Source organism: Ictidomys tridecemlineatus, chromosome 14 (assembly GCF_052094955.1).
Source record: "Ictidomys tridecemlineatus isolate mIctTri1 chromosome 14, mIctTri1.hap1, whole genome shotgun sequence".
NCBI classification, from domain to species: Eukaryota; Metazoa; Chordata; class Mammalia; order Rodentia; family Sciuridae; genus Ictidomys; species Ictidomys tridecemlineatus.
In genome coordinates, this window is record NC_135490.1 from 55068423 (window position 1) to 55073385 (window position 4963).

The window sequence follows — 4963 nt, forward strand, 5'->3', positions numbered from 1 at the left end:
TAAAGTCCTAATTGGAGAGATTCATAATTGATCTATAGAAAGTGAATAATCAAACTTAGAAACACAAATCACAGAGCATGGCTCATGACAAAGTGTTTGCCCAGGTACAAAAGGAAGCAGTGGAAAAAGGAGCTTTCAGAGTGAGTGGTCATCCTCAGGGAAAGCTAGGAGGCAGCCAAGCAAGGCCTGTGGTTCATCCTCTGGTGCTCCTGCCTGGAGGCACAACTGGCACAGCCCGCGGTGTTCCCTCCGCACCACCTGAAGCCCACGCATGCTCACTGACCACTCACCTGGCCCCCACCCCGCGCCGGCGGACAGGTGGGTGCGGGTTCCCTCAGGCGATCAACCGCCGCCCCTCCCCAGCTCCAGGGCGCCCCAGGCGGCACCCAGTCCCCATCAGCGGGCACCACAGGGACAGAGGTAAGAGAGACACGGGTTGCTGCGCGCCATCCCCGCCCGCCGCGGGTCCCAGAGGCTCCTCCCGGAGGACACCTGCCCCCCGGCCGCCCTGGCGCGCGGGGCAGGCAGCGTCCTAGCGGGAAAGAGGCGCCCGAAGTTCTGGTTCAGCTGCCGCGGGCCGCGGGTCTCAGGCCGCGGAAATGGCCGCCTCGGCCGGTCCGGCTTTGCACACCTGCCGGCGACGGGCGGAGCGTGAGGCCGGGCCAGTGGATGCCGCGCCCGGGCAGCGCAGGTAGCGACCAGAGCGGGACCTGAGCGGCACCGCCATCCCGCAGCCTCCAGCCGTCCAGGCTTCCGTTAGCGGAAGCGGGCGCTGGGAGGGAGCGCGGCGGACAGTGCGCCCCCTGCTGGCTGATCGGCCACTCGGCCGCCAAGCCGCCAAGGAAAGCCCAGGACTCTGCAGCTATTTCAAATCAAAGGCTGAATGTTCTCTCTGATAAGTGGATGCTGATCCATAATTGGAGAAGGGGGGATGGAGGAACTTTGATGGGGCAAAGGGAGGGAGGAGTGGGAAGGGGGAAATGGAGGCTGGAAAGATGGTGGGATGAGATGGACATCATTACCCTAGGTCCATGTATGAATGCACAAATGGTGCATCGTGTACAACCAGAAAAATGAAAAGTTGTGCTGCAATTGTGTACGGTAAATCACAATGCATTCTGCTGTCATATACACCTAATTAAAATTAATTACTTAATTTAAAAATAAATCAGCAAACTACAAAAAAAAAGAATTTTAAAGCTCTCTAGAAGCACATGGAGATACAAGGAAGCCAAATGATCATAAAATATTGAGAAAGAACAGTGGGGACTTGACAGGACTCCACAATGGGCAGGAGGAGTGGCGAGATGGAGATGCTGCCTTTGAATTGTACAGTGCATTTATTATGTTTTAACCCATTGGACAATTGTCCCATGGGATGAAATTATGACATTTGCTGGTAAGCAGATGGAACTGGAGATGGAGACTATCATGCTAAATGAAATAAGCCAATACCAAAAAACAAAGATTAAATGTTCTCTGATATGTGGATGCCAATGCACAATAAAGGGGTGGGGAGGGAAGAATAGACGTTCATTGGATAAGATAAACGGGAATGAAGGGAAGGGAAAAGAAATGAGAAAAGGAAACACAGTAGAATGAACCAGATGTCACTTTCCTATGTTCAATATTTTATGATCATTTGGCTTCCTTGTATCTCCATGTGCTTCTAGAGAGCTTTAAAATTCTTTTTTTTTTGTAGTTTGCTGATTTATTTTTAAATTAAGTAATTAATTTTAATTAGGTGTATATGACAGCAGAATGCATTGTGATTTACCGTACACAATTGCAGCACAACTTTTCATTTTTCTGGTTGTACACGATGCACCATTTGTGCATTCATACATGGACCTAGGGTAATGATGTCCATCTCATCCCACCATCTTTCCAGCCTCCATTTCCCCCTTCCCACTCCTCCCTCCCTTTGCCCCATCAAAGTTCCTCCATCCCCCCTTCTCCAATTATGGATCAGCATCCACTTATCAGAGAGAACATTCAGCCTTTGATTTGAAATAGCTGCAGAGTCCTGGGCTTTCCTTGGCGGCTTGGCGGCCGAGTGGCCGATCAGCCAGCAGGGGGCGCACTGTCCGCCGCGCTCCCTCCCAGCGCCCGCTTCCGCTAACGGAAGCCTGGAAGGCTGGAGGCTGCGGGATGGCGGTGCCGCTCAGGTCCCGCTCTGGTCGCTACCTGCGCTGCCCGGGCGCGGCATCCACTGGCCCGGCCTCACGCTCCGCCCGTCGCCGGCAGGTGTGCAAAGCCGGACCGGCCGAGGCGGCCATTTCCGCGGCCTGAGACCCGCGGCCCGCGGCAGCTGAACCAGAACTTCGGGCGCCTCTTTCCCGCTAGGACGCTGCCTGCCCCGCGCGCCAGGGCGGCCGGCGGGCAGGTGTCCTCCGGGAGGAGCCTCTGGGACCCGCAGCGTGGATGGCGCGCAGCAACCCGTGTCTCTCTTACCTCTATCCCTGTGGTGCCTGCTGATGGGGACTGGGTGCCGCCTGGGGCGCCCTGGAGCTGGGGAGGGGCGGCGGTTGAGCGCCTGAGGGAACCCGCACCCACCTGTCCGCCGGCGCGGGGTGGGGGCCAGGTGAGTGGTCAGTGAGCATGCGTGGGCTTCAGGTGGTGCGGAGGGAACACCGCGGGCTGTGCCAGTTGTGCCTCCAGGCAGGAGCACCAGAGGATGAACCCCAGGCCTTGCTTGGCTGCCTCCTAGCTTTCCCTGAGGATGACCACTCACTCTGAAAGCTCCTTTTTCCACTGCTTCCTTTTGTACCTGGGCAAACACTTTGTCATGAGCCATGCTCTGTGATTTGTGTTTCTAAGTTTGATTATTCACTTTCTATAGATCAATTATGAATCTCTCCAATTAGGACTTTAATGTTTTTCTCAAAACTCAGTTTTTGTTTTTGACCTACAAGCAACCAAAAACTTAGCCTTTAATGCATGCCTTTTTCTTCATTAATTCAGCTAAGAAATATGTATGGAACACCCACTGTGTGCATTGTGCTGGGCACTGTACTGGACACCCTCCATGCATATTTGATTAAGGCCTAGGCTTTTGCATCACATGTCCTTTCAGTTTGGTGGAAAAGAGAAGAGAATCAATTGCTCATTATCTTTCTTGCTTGGCATGATCTCAGCCAATACTCTCAAATTTCACTTTTGTTCAAGGATTCTGATTCTTGCAAGAACATTTTACTTTCTTTGGGGAGTTCATTTAGTATCTGAAATTTTGTGTGTATTTTATGCTGCCTTTCTATAATATGCCTTTACTGGCTTTTTAAAGTGCACATATGTAACTTTTCTGGAGACAAAAATGAGGCCTTTACCTATAATGGGGTCCTGTTTGGTTTTTAACACAGTATGCAGTGTGGTTACTGCTGAAGCTGAAAACCTGGTATTCTTTCTCGGTAGTGGTAATGTTTTTCTGGCAATTGCCATACTTAGGCCTTTCACATTCTTGGAGTATATTGGAACTTTATGAATATAGAAATGTTTAACAGGCTTCTGACTTTATCCCATGTAACACTTGAATTGAGAGTCTCTTGTTTTCTTTGTATATACTCATACCCCAAATTCACAACTTAATTTTGAAGTTTATCTTTCATTTGATGAACTTTTCCCCCTCACAAAGATTCCAAGTTTTTCTCAACTCATGAAGCCGATGATACATAAACAACTGTAAAGAGAACCACAAACTGAGATGAGTTTCTTTGCTATCTTCATCTAGACACAGTTATGTCTGTCTCCTATCCTACCCCACCTTGGCCTTATGATAAAAATTCATAACCCAGCAGAATTACAAAGTGTTAAGTCCACAAATAATTGCCAAGTCCTGTTCAAAGTCATTCTTTCTCACCTGCCTTTACCTGTGCTTTGATTTTGAATAGCTTGTGCTGTTTTGGAGCCTTCGTTTCTTAAAAGTTAAAATGGACTGGTAGAGAATAAATACAGCACAGGAGGAGTGATTTCAGTGACTTAGTCACAAACCAACACAAAATATTTTAATGAATGAATGGGATTCAATTGTCATTTTGTAAATGATCATCTTTCTTCCTTTTCTGGTAGGGTTTTTAGACCCTGAGGAGGAATTGGAGCTGATCCACATTATGGGAATGGAAACCACCGAACCTGAGCCAGACAGTGCAGTGCAGCCTGCCTCTTGTTCTGATGACCTTTGATGCCAAATGAGACTCTGAGAAGACCACTCCATTGAAGACTGTTCTAAGAAAAAGCAGGATCAGAAGAGATTGGGAACTCAAAGAGGTCTTGAGACCAATGTTAAACAGTTTGCTAGAATCTGGATCAGTTCATGGGGATTTTAGATCTAGAGACGAGAGTGGTGATGAGAGCAGTTTAGTTTCCATGAACCTATGGAAATGAAACCTCTGGAAATTAATCCATCATGTCCAACAGAAGAAAATGATGTATCTGTCCTGATTCCTGTGGGGGACCAACTACCAGAAGCCCGTCTTTCCACTGATGTTCCAGAAAAAACGGTTCCAATCCAAATCACAGCTTTCCACCAGAAACCACGGGTGAGACAGTGGTCCATTCGACCGCAGGGCACTTCCAGACTGAACTTTTTAAAAAATTTATTTATTTGTTCTAATTAGTCATACATGACAGCAGAATTCATTTTGATTCATAGTACACAAATGGAGCACAACTTTTTATTTCTCTGGTTGTACACAAAGTAGAGTCACATCATTCGTGTCTTCCCATATGTATCTAGGGTAATGATGTCCATCTCATTCCACCATCTTTCCTACCCCCATGGCCCTCCCTTTCCATCCCTCCCCTTTGCCCTATCCAAAGTTCATCCATTCCTCCCTTGCCCCCTCCCCCATTATGGATCAGTATCTACTTATCAGAGAAAACATTCACATTCAGTTTCAAGTGATATTCCTACTAGCCCCGACTGCATATACATTGTAATGGATTGATTATATTCCAGGGATTTTTC

At 48.4% G+C, this 4963-nt stretch overlaps 1 long non-coding RNA gene across 1 annotated transcript; it reads left to right on the forward strand.

Annotated features, from left to right (window-relative positions):
* The first annotated feature begins 2067 nt into the window (after positions 1–2067).
* Positions 2068–4877, forward strand: LOC144370426 (uncharacterized). The gene is made up of 2 exons (XR_013430393.1): positions 2068–2584; positions 4066–4877. It is a non-coding gene; the product is annotated as an uncharacterized LOC144370426 (long non-coding RNA).
* Positions 4878–4963: the final 86 nt, after the last annotated feature.